Source organism: Pteropus medius, unplaced genomic scaffold, assembly GCF_902729225.1.
Source record: "Pteropus medius unplaced genomic scaffold, Ma_sr-lr_union100, whole genome shotgun sequence".
In the NCBI taxonomy this organism is placed as follows: domain Eukaryota; kingdom Metazoa; phylum Chordata; class Mammalia; order Chiroptera; family Pteropodidae; genus Pteropus; species Pteropus medius.
In genome coordinates, this window is record NW_024349802.1 from 18,440,169 (window position 1) to 18,453,153 (window position 12,985).

Consider the following 12,985-nt stretch of genomic DNA (forward strand, 5'->3'; position numbering starts at 1 on the left):
ACAAATATTACAACTACTGCATTTCAACTCAGAACAGTCCTTGTCTAAGACAGATAGCACGGCAGAGTAAGGGCGTGCAAGTCTAGAAGGCAGTTGTTCAGGGTTCCCATCTTAGGTCTGTCACTAGGACTAACTTGGTCTCTGAACACCTCTAGACCTCAGTTTTCTCATCTATAAAATGAGAGACCGGGTTCAATATATAATTCAATGCAACATTAATTGAGTGCCTTCTATGTTCAAGGATTTTATTGGAATGAAAAATTGTTAGAATTCCTCCCAATTTTGGACTCTCGTTATAATTCTATGATTCTGTGACAAGTGAAGGGACTGTTATTGCTTTATTCACTCTCAGGGAAGAAAAACTATTAATCCAGTTCCCCAATCCATGCTAACATTCTTTGGTGACCGTGCTATGGATGCCAAATGCAGGGGAAGTGGTCCAGGACGGAAAAAGGCGATGACCTGGCCTGTGCTGGTCGATAAAAACACTGGACCAAACCGGAGGAGAGAAACGGGCCTCTCTGAAGGTGAGGGGTGTCTGTTCTTCCCCGTTCACCCTTTACCCTCTTAGTATTCTCAGTTGATCCTTCCTACTGAGGGTGCTCAAGGGGAGGAGAAGGCAGGGACCCAGCAAGGAGGTCAGAGTTTATAGAGAAATGTAGCCTTCTTAAAACATCCATGAAATGATGTTTGGCTGTGGCTGATCCACCATTTTCCTTAAAGAGGGATCCATAACTTATTAAATGATAAATGACATACACGGAAAGTATGACTGGGAAAAAGGATCTATTTTTTCTAAAAATTTTTTTTGCAGACTAGTATACATTCTTATGGATAATCGAGAAGATTAGACATACATGGAGAATGAAACAAAAATCATCCATGGAGATTTAAAAAAACCTCTAATTCATTCCTTTTTACTTTTTCAAACCATGTATTTACTTTATAAAACTTGGACATTTATATACTTTTAACTTAATATTTTCTGAAACATTCTTCCAAAAAATGAAATGCTCTTAGAGATTCATAATTCATATTACCATGTTTCTATTAAAAAATTACCTTAATTTAATCAAGTATTTCCCAAATCTCTCCACATTAACGTCTGGGGAAATAGTCTTCTTCAAGAGAATGTTGGAGAAAGTTTAAATTAAATTATCTTTAAATTATCCCCTTATTTGAAAATGAGTTGTTTCTGTATGCTTGCCTTCTTCTAACTATGACAGTCTGTTTCCCTTTTGCTGCAGTGCACACAGTGAGTGGTATCCCACATTTCGCTGCTGGACATATCATCTGCTCCAGTATGAAAACCAGGTTATGCAGGGCAGTAGAAGCAAGGGAAAGGGCCCCTGGATCACTTCTATCTGAAGCCAAACTAAGGGAGGCTGGAGGATAAGAGTCCATGAGAGAATCCATTGTGTTGGGCTAATAACATTTTTTCCACAACAGAAAGACTGAGGATAATGCTCCACTCGGTACCAAGAGAAAACCAGATTCACAAGTGAATTTTTGCAACAAGACAATGACCCTTCATAGTCCTGCTTCCCAAGCCTCAATCTCTTTCATGTATAGATCACTGAACTCTTCTAGATAAACCATCTTACTCCTCCAAGTCGCCATCTTACTCCACCAGGTCCCAACAATGGACAAATTCAAATGACAGCCAGCACATTGCCCCAGCCCACTAAATTTTAGATTTCCTCACCCCTCAATGATGAAAACAACCACAGAAATGCAGACCACAGTTAGAATAATACTCAATATTATCTATATGTTATTTCCATCAAAGAAGAAAATTATAGAGAGCAGAGTAAATGGCACTGTCAGTATATACGCAGTTTCTCAAATGAGCCAGATGTCCGGTTCATGCTGACCTTAAAGCATCTTACCGTTTTTCTGTATCTTTTTTCTGCTAACACTGAAATTCTTCTCTGCTGTAGGCCCTGTCTACATTAACGGGCCTGGGCCCATCCTAGGCTGACAGCCCCACACATGCCTACACAATCTTCAAATCAGCCAGTAAGGTAATACAGATCACTTTTATGGTATCCTGAAAATAACCATTTCAATGATTTTAATGTAATTCAAATATTTACTGTGTTATTGCATAAATACTATGAATAAAAGTAGCTCTTAATTAAGGATAAAGGAAATATTGTGACCTCATTGTGCTTCTAGTCTGTTAACAATGATTATATTTATTATTTAAAAATCACACTCTGCAAAGAAAGCTAAGCTCAAGAACAATGTAACTTTTGAATTTCATATCACATCTCACTTAGCAAAGATATGCTAGCATCTCTAGTCCAAGTAGGAGCCTTGATTAGTAAAATTGAATTTGATATTGAAGGTTGCCTAGAAAGTACAGTGCGAGAGCTTAAAATCATTTTCCTTGCTATTAGCAATGCAACGGTATACAAGAAACACAGCTTTTAAAACATTTTTCAAGGCAGTGATGTGTAATAATATAGAAACTAACCTGCCAACAGAAATAGTTATTATTTCCTTCTTCTGGTTGAGTCTGGCGTTGAGAACCAAACAGCACCGTCTTTTTTAGTTCAGTTACCAGGACTGAAGACTCAACAGAGAACAGGCAGTTTCCACATGCTCTGTTGTTTTCAGGATGTGACTTAAAATTCTCTCCTTAGGGATCTCTCCAGCTTGCCTCAAGCTCTGGGTACCACCCTGCATCCTTAAACACCATATGGACCCTGCTGACATCACTGTTCTTGATGGGGATGTATGGGGAACTTCCAAATCCTGTGAAATGAGAAGGGGACAGGAGTTCAATTAAGAATAAACACCTAAAAATTGATCCTAGGTTTTAGTATACTTAACCAAATAGAATCACTGTCTATCTCTTCTATACCTTAGGGGAAAAAATGATTCTGTGAATGATTTTGTTAGAATGAATGATTACCTTAAGAGATCAAAGGTAGCAGAAAAAGGCAAGAACAAGAAATCTTGAAGAAAGGAGATCTTAACGAATAGTCAGGAAAAGAAGGTAATAGTGAGAAGCCAAGTGTCAGGATTTATAATCCCAAAGGTTTGTTGAAGGGCTCAGTTCTGATTTAAGTCATTACACTGTGAAAACTGGAATTGTCAAAGCTGGTTTACAGCAAGCACACACCATATCAAACACCAAACTTTACTATGGTTGGTGAATGATACAAAAAGCGAGGACAGAGACAGCAACATCCACCTCTGAAATGGCCCCAAACCATCAGAAGTGCTTCTTAGAAAAGTCATTTTTCCACCGTGCGATGTCTTTTGTTTTAGATTAAGAAACGAGGGCTTACAATGTGTATAACACATGTGATTTAAAAGTTAGTCTGAGAAAGCCATTTTAGATTTAGTTTTCACATTCCATCAACCACACAAGTAGGGAACTTACATGACTACCTTTCATTCTCCAGTCATGCCTTACAAACCATATGTTCCAGTTTTATGTACAGTAAGCAATGCAGAAAGATCAAGTATACATAGATGCTGTCAACTCTCTTTCCCAATTATGGGTGGGTGAATCAATACCATAGCCTTCTTTTTGTGGGACATGTATGAGTTGCAGTTTTGGAAGTGGCAGGGGATCGAGTTGGCATACAGAAGATCGTCATCTGCTCCCTAGACACCCTGTTGTGCACTGTGGAGCCTGGCTTCTCTCAAGACTCCTGATGGAAGACAATGACAGACTTCTGAGCATCCATGAGACAGACCTTGAGCTCCAACAAGAGTGTCTCTGGCCCTCTACTCTCTTAACTCTCTCCTGGGCTCAGAGTTATTCAGTTTAGCACTTCTTTGTATACATTTTCCAGGTCTCCATCTCTGATCTATGTTGGGGGCCACTAGGGCACACAATGTTAGGCAGGGGGCAAGGCTACAGGCGGCAGGATGCTCCATTTGGCATTGTGATGGGACAGCCTGCTAACCAGTGCCCAACAGTTTGGGAGACTACAAGGTAATGACTGGACCTTTCTGTATCTCAGCATGATCTTTAAAGCACACAACACACAGAAGCACCATTCGTGGTTGATATTTTTGGTGAAATCGGGGAGTAATGCTGTACTCTGCATCTGGAGTAACATTTTGCAAACCAATGAAAGTACCTGAGAGAAAACAAATTGATCATCATACTGAGCTAATACTGAAGTCCAGATGCTAGTACCAAATCTGAGCTTTAGATTGTAAACATGGAAATATTTGGGAAAGGCTATTAGACTTTGATATGTTTTTTGAACTAAAGGCTCTTTCATTGTTTATTGTAAATGTTAAGGTGTTTGCTGCTGATATATCAAGGCTAGATAGTAATAAATATCAGCATTTATTGTGCACTTACTATGTACCATGCAATGTACTAACTTCTTTACACTCACTTTTATTATTTAAATTACACCAATGAATTAGGTACTAGTTATTTTCCTCATATTTGTTTAATAATGGAAAATTTAAAAGGTCAAGTAACTTGCATAAAGATGTATTTCTAAAAAAATAGTAGAGTATGGACTTCTTCCCACCTCTTTTTATGTTATTCTTAGTTACAAAATAAGGAATGAATATTGTTTTTACAGAGGTGTCCTCATGGAGTCTCTCTGTGTCAGCTCCTTTCCCTAGCTCCATCAGGAAGGCACTAAATTTCACCTTGAAATGGTAAATAACATACTCTTAGAGGATTTAATCCCTGGAACTTATACATTTTAGGCCAGTATACAAATGTTCAACCCTACTAAAATGCTCTGTGCTGACTAGGAAGAGATGCTGTGTTACTTCCTACTATACTGCCACAGGGCTCTGCAGTGTTATTGGGATGTGCATTTGTTGACTGGAATACTCAGTTGAGCAGGAATAAAATTTAAGAAACAAACCAGTAAGTCACTTTGATATAGATATTTGATTTCAGAGTGAATTTATAAAAATATTTTTGGAAAGACAGTATAAGCACATGAGAATAGTAAACTAGAGACAGAGAGATGGGTTACACAACATTTCAGTGGTCCCATATAACGAGTGCATGGGTTCTCAGCATGACTCAGGGGAGGTGTGGTACAAGAAAATTGCATGGAATGAAGAGACATTGTGCAAAACCTACCAGGAGGATACAGAATCCCATTTTCCCTAGCTAGTTCTCTTTGCATATGAAGAGAGTAAGTGGTCATGTGTGGAAATGACAGGTCTCATGTTAGAACTCAGCTACACAGACTCCTACCCCAGGGATTCACCTGCCACATACACTTGGAAGGAAACAGCATTACTGTGACAGGACTTTCTGAATATCTTTTTTGTTCTGCAAAATACCACAGGCTATTCTAATAACTGCGAAAAAGTGGCACTAATATAATTCTGCTCTCAGTGTGATGGAAATATAATATTGTTTTGCTTGAGCAAATTTTTATCTAAGTATTAGCAACAATAACAGATCTCAAGATCCAGTCATCAGCACATGGATGCTCTAGCTATCCTGGGTCATGATGTTCACCAGTGTGACTTTCCGGCTGTCCGAGGCTGAAATTGGTGGCAATTATAGTTAGTTGGTGAAATAAGATCCATTCCAACATCTAGGATCTTAGGGGACAAATATAAAAAGAGGTTGGCCACAGATGTAATTGAAGGCATAAATATGGGTCAGCTCTGTCACAGTATAGACTAAGCCCTCGCTACAGTTACAGGACTGAGGGAAAGGAGGGCATACTTGGAAAGAACTTAAACTGGTTGTTTTTGAGGCTCAGTAAACAGGAAACCATGGTCAGCTAAGTATACACATCCCTTCCTTCCCAGCGAACTGAGTCCAAACAAAGTTCTAATGGACTTTCCCAGAATTGCAACCTCCCGGTAGAGATAGTCATCAGAAAACATCTCTTTACCTAAACTAGATGCCAGAATTTCAAAGTATTTCCTGTTCTCTGGGGAATGATCTTTTTTGAAAATGGAGAAAACCAGTTTCCCATCATTAAACATAATAAAGTAGGGATTAGTTATATTTGGATCCAAAGTCTTATACATTTTGAAAAGAAAAAAAAAAGTCAATGAATGGATTTTACTTCCATCCATGAAAAAGTAATAGCTCCATAAGAGGTTCTCTCATCATAAAATAAAAAACCGAATACAATTTATAAAACAGCTATTTTCAGATATTGGGTATTAGGCAGTACAGAACTGTGATCCCTGAGGAAAGAAAACAAATCGAGCCCTAAAATTACTCCAGCTTTCTGCCTGGTGATTTCTCGGCAGCTGCACAAAATATGGGAATCAACAGATACCCTGTCCAAACTCTTTAAAGTTGAGTCCAAAACTTTAAAGAAATATAACAAAATCTAGCACTCAACAATGTAAACCACAGATCCAGCATCCAATTAAAATAAGTAGGCATAAGTAGACAAATAAGTAGAAGAAGAAAAGGTGACTGATAACCAGGAAAAACAGAAATAAAGAAAACCATGGAATGAGCAGACAAAGACTTTAAAACACTTCTTATAAACATTATGCACATGCTCAAGTATTTAAAAAATAACAACCATAATGAGAAATATAAATAGACTACATGAAGAATCGGATAGAATTTTTAGAGATGAAAATATAATATCTGACATTATTTCACTCAGTAGGACTAGTAGCAGATTTAACTCTGAAAAGAAAAAAAATCAGTTAACCCAAAGACATAGCAACAGACATTATTCAAAATAAAAGACTGAAATGAAATTTTAAAGCAAATTTAAAGCATGATTAGAGTCTTAGGGCCTGTGAGACATATCAAATAGTCCCACATGTAACTGGAGTCTTAGAGGAGAATGAAAAGGAGAAAGAAAATAAAGTTAGAAAAAATAAAAAAATTCAAAACAAGTTGATAACCATATTAAAATTCTACATAAGCGAATAAAAGAAGTTCTAAAGCAGCCAGAGGAAAAAGAGAAATTACATACAGAGGAACAAAGATAAGAATCACCGCAAACTGCTTGTTCCAAACTGTGAAGGTCAACAGAAAGACAATTTTAAAGGGTTAAAATAAAAAAAATTCTATCTAAAACTCTATACTCACCAAAACAATGTTGCAGAACACTTCGATTCAGTTTCAAATTAATTCTTTCAAGTTCAAATATTTTAACAATCCAATTGAAAATGTATACAACCATGCTGAGTTATTTTTCATATTCAACATCAGCTATCACACATACATTTTAGTTCTTTTAATTCCAAATATCTGAAAACATTAAAAATTTTTTTGACTGAGTCTCTTTTTTTGTTAGAAAGAAAATATGAATTTTGTATGTGCATTACAACTGAAATTTTCTCCTTAGGTTTCTTAATTTAGTAAAAATATAGTTTTAACCATGACACCAATATTTGTATTTACATTATTGTTATAAAACAATTTTATATTCATGGTTATTAAACTTTTTAGCTGAATTTATCCTTTCAATTATGTAATTTGTTTCATTCTCAATGAAATGTAATTCCAAAATAATTTCTTTTACTACGTGAAATGAATAAAAGAATCAAACATTATCAGAATTAACTAATTTTCTGGTTGATACATCTAATGACATCGATACAAACTGACCTCATTGAAACTCTTAGCAAGGTTTTTCTAATAAAACAAAACACCAGAAACTTGCTCAAGAAAACTTGAAGTAAAAAAAAAGAGCATATCTATTTTAGAAGAACAGTGACTAGACCTAAGTGTAAGGATACATGCCACAAAGTGATATGTCAACCCCCTTCTGCTGCCACATGTGTAAATATATCATCTTTGGCCGCAGTCGTCTTAGTATACTCACCAACTTTCAAAAAATGCTGATGCTTCTTCAGCTAATCGGTGTCTTCTGTTTTTTGTAGGGTCAGTGATATCACTGCTACCCCTAAGGTGGGTGAAAAATGTCAACAAATGTATCCTGTAAGAAGCATATACATTAACTCTTTAAAGGAACAAAAATTAATTATTTTATTAAATTTCAGCTTTTTCTGTTTCTCTTTTGTTGTTGTTGTTTATCGTTGTTGAAAAGGTTCATTGCCAAATGAAAAAAAAGTTTAAACTATTAAATAGCTGAATATTTATATCATACATTTAGTGACAATCACTATAGCTAGTGTTCAGCCTACTCTTTTCAACTTTGTACATAGTAAGACCACCTGGCCTCTGTTTATCACACACATCTCATTACGACTTATGAATACATTGACAGCTTGTATAAAGCCACATGCTTTGATCTGAAACCATCCTGTAAGGCCATTCCAGCTCCAGTGTTCCTCGTGGGATAGATGAAACCTCTCTTGCCATTGCCCCACAGTTCAACTTCGGCTTTCTCTGCTGTCTGCCTAATAAACCATCTGTACTCCAATGTGCACCTCAGAATCTGCTTCCCAGAGAGAACTTGACCTAAGACCCAAGAGTTTTTATGTGATCTAGCATGCTATATTTCTTAAGGCCTAAGGAGAAACTGTACAGGGGAAGGTTTGGCTGAGAGCTGAGAAGGTAATCTGGGTGAGGGTGTGCCTGCTGAAGCAGCCATTTAGGATCCTCAGGGGCGAAGGTAAGCTTTGGCCTGTGGTAACCATGGGCATAAGAATGCCTGGGTGATGGGAGCTCTGAGACCTGGGCACCAAAGAGCAGGTGACACCTGCTGGGCGTTGGAAGGAGTGCATGCTTTCCATTCAGACTTACCAATTCAGCTTGCTGACTGAACAAACGGTCTAGCCGTCTGTTATGTAGAGAGGGAAAAGAGTGTGGATTGGTAATAATATAAACTTACAGAAACTAACAGTAATAATATCCAAAGGTTTTCTAGTTTGGGTTATAATGCATTCAATCAAGCCAGGGTGATATTCTTTAAGCCATGTGATGCTACAGTTAGAAATGTTATACTTAGCATGAGAGTCTTGTGTTCTAAGAAGCTGTATTTGTCCAATAAGAGGTATTTGGCTTCTGATCTTTATCATTCAATAAAAGTCCTTCCCTTGCAACTATCACAGGGATTGTATCAAGACATCTCATGTTTCATCAAGACATACCCCCAACCACAGCTTAGGGGCTTTCACAGGATCTACAAAGAGAAAGTTCAAGATTGCTCTGAATGGTGAACTCTGCGTGCTTCTGTTTCAGTTATCTGTTGCTGTGTTAACAGGTCATCCTCATATTAGTGGCTTCAATCAGCAACAATTATTACCATGGCTTATGAGTCTTTGCATTAGTTGGGCTCACCTGGGTAGTTTTTCTCTACATGAGGTGAGCTATGGCTGCAGTCACCTGAAAGCTCAACTGGTCTGGAATGTCCAAGATGGCTTGCCAGAGACTCAACTGATTTGGAATGTTCAAGATGATGGCAGTCGGTGACTGAAGGCTGGGATCTCATGTGGGGCTGGCTGTCAATCAAAGCACTCAGATCCTCCTTCATGTGTCATCTTCAAGTGGCTCACTTAGGCTTCCTTAAAAGTCTGCTGGTCTCAGAATAATCAGACTTCTATGGAGGCTGGACCTTAAGAGTGCAAAATTGGAAGTGGTTATGTTCTTTTTAGTGGTACGTCAGGGATAACATAACACCGCTTGTGCCACATTCTATTGTTTAATGCAGATCATGGGGCCAGATCAGAATCAAAAGAACACTAAATGAGGAGACCACCAGGAGTTGTTCGATAGTGGTCATTGACGTCAGAGGTTACTGCAACCTTCCAATCTTTCTTTTTCCAAGTAGGACTGTTCACAGTGGTTATCCTGCCCCTGTTCCTTCATCAAATGTTAAGTGTGTGTGAGTTTTAACTCATATGTCTCTGAATTAAGAGCAGGCACATCTCAAATTTATACAGAAACTATCACGAGACCCTGAACTTTGAGCTTTAGGACAAATGACAGAAAATTCGGCTGAATCCCTTAGGGAGGGAGTGAGGACATTTTGCACATTAAAGGAAATGAATATTTATCAAATAAATATTATTTCATATAAATAGTATATATAATATATAACTTCATATTAAATCTTTTTATATAACAATATGTAATTATATTATATATATGTAAGATATTACACATTATATTATATATTTTAATACAATGTATTACATTAATGTAGCTATTAATATATCTATTATAGAATATTTTAGAGATGCTCTCTAAAATTAGTTTGCATTCTAAAGATATTTAAGATTAACTTTGTGAAGGAATGACAATAGTGATCCACCTCATGGACTTCTTTCAAAAACCAAATAAATTAGTATTTCTAAAGGATTTAGGACTGTGACTGGCACATAGCAGACATTGAGTAAAAGCTTTCTAAATGAATTCTTTAAATTTATATATAAAAAATATGTAACCCCTCCCCCAATTTAAATCTCTGAACTCCCTGAATTCTATCTGCAGACTCCCAAGGGCCCAATGGACCTCATGTTAAGATCCTGTTGTCAGAACAAATAGGAGGCATTAGCCGAATGCTTCCTCCCTTGTACCTCCAAATTGTTTCTGCCCACACCATCTGCGATGGCCCCTCAAAATTCATATGTTGAAATCCTAACCCTCAAGGTAATAATGTTAGGAGGCGGGGCCTTTGGGAGGTGAATAGGTCATGAAGGAAGAGCCCTCATAAATAGGAGCAGTCCTTTATAGAAGATACCCAAAGAACTCTCCTCTCCACCATGTGAGGACAGAGAAGTCAGCAGTCTGCAACCCAGAAGAGGGTTCTTACCAGGACTGGACCATGTTGGTACTCTGATCTTGGACTTTACTTTCAGCCTTCAGAAATGTGAGAAATAAATTTGTTTCTAACAAGCCACCCAGCCTCCGTAATTTGTTACAGCAGTCTGAATGGACTAAGACACTATTCTTTCCTCCTGTATCAGAGAATAAGGTCCTCTTTAGACCTCACTTTCCCTCTGTGTTCTGTATTCCAGGTCATCCCACTTCACTGGGGACTTTGTGCAATAGAGTGTCCTCTTTTCTTATACACAGCTATGTTCCAAGATAGAGCCATCAAAATCTTTGAACACAACAGATACTCATCAGTTTGTGCATAAGTGTCATAAAGACACCAGAACCTAAGCTGAGCAAAGGGGTGATGGCGGGGACACTACCACCAGTAACAATAAGCATTACTTCAAGATGCCAAGATGGGCATTGGCCTTATCTAGAGATGAAAGGAAAAGATGGTCCCAAACCCTGAGATGTAAATCCCAGTGAAATAACCCATTTTCACTTGTGGATGCCAGCACCTACCCCTTCACTGGCCTGGGCTGACTCTGAGATGACAGTAGCAAATAGAAAGGGCACTGAGTGAAAAATATAGAAAATTACCCATTATGTATCCATAATTTGAGTCAGCCAGAGCTCCATATAAAAATAAATGGTTTAAACATTGAAAGGTGGGACACATGAAAATGACTATGGCCGAGCACCTGCGGGGGAATGTTAGAATATTAGCCATTTGATTAAATTGGGCTGAATCTGGCTGCTGCTGTGTGATATTAGCCTGGGGTCTCTGTGATTTTAGCATTGCCCAAATTGAGCCATTTTTCAGCTTTTATATAATCAGAACTTTTTTGCTGTTTGATGTGGCCTATCACTTCCTACTTCTTGAAACTCCTTCTTGGCACACATGATAACACACGCTCCTGGTTTCCGTCACGTTTCCTTGACCATGAGATGTTTCTTTCCTCAGTTGTTTCTTCTCCCTTATTTCTGAAATCTCCATCTCTTGGTTTCATCTACCACTGTGCTGAGGACTTCCCAACTCTACCACCGGCCCAGCTTCTCCATAGAGCTTCAGAATCATGACCAAACACCTGCACAGTCGGCCACCTCCATCTGATATCAAGCTTTGTCACTGGCTGCTCTTTTGACCTTCAGCTGTGTCCCTCTTCAGATGCAAGAGAATGTCTTTTGATTTATTGGAAAAACCTCATTTACCTCCTGAGATAACCAATGGAGGGATACAACAGTACTCCAGTCATTTCAGCTCAGGGCACAATAGCTTTACCTGTCTTTGAGGTAGAAAACAAGCAGAGTCCAGAGGTAAGACTTAGCAAAAACTCTAGAAGGTGGGGCCAGGGTGCTTTAGGAGAGGAACCAGAAGCTAGTCCTGCAAAGTTTTTGGTGCTCTCTGGGGCTCATCTGCAAAACACATCATGTTTGGAAGGGCTCAGAGCCAAATGAGCTTCATTTGGGAGGTTTTCCTAATTCTGAATTTCAGAGATTCCTTAGATGTCAGCTTCTCTAATTTCATACCCAGTGTTGTAACACCCTTTACAGAATCTTGACCACTAAATCTATTCTTGAAAACATATTACACCAACCCAGGCAGTCTGAGTTGATGTGTTGTTTTCAACTATGAGAAAGCACTTTGTTTTTAACCATGATCTGTCTGTATCCCCATGACCGTCCTGCATTGATTTTGTATGTCAAAGGCAGTGCAACATGGCTGTATACACATGAAAAATTTGTTAGTAGCTATCAAAATGTAAAATGTGCATACTCCTTGCCCAGCAGTTTCAATTCTAGGAATTGATTCTTCAGATATATTAACAAAAGTTTATAAAATAAAGGTGTATTAGGATGTTTACTGGTGAACTGTAGTAATTCTTTTTCTTCGCCTGCTCATGAGGGTCACAAATGTTAAATCATGAATAGTGCAAGGTACATTGATAAGTACCATAAGTACATTTCTCATGTAAGTACATTACATGAGAAAGCAATTGTGTAATATTAAAATGATCTGTCTTCCTCTCTGGACTATGATCTCCATAGTGTACTAGATTAACTCAATTGCGTAGTAAAATAATATCTCCTGAGGGAAGAAAAATTTAGTCTTACTGTTTACCTACTCTGTGCCAGGTGCTGCACTTGGCACTTTACATGCATGTCTAATGCTCTTAACAATTTTATGATTAAGGTATTGTTATCTCAGTTTTACAAATGAAGAAAATGGAGACTCAGAGGACTGGAATGACCTGCATATGTCACCAGAGCTAGGATTCAAGCTGTCTTTCTGACTACATAACTTGTGCTCCTTGCCAG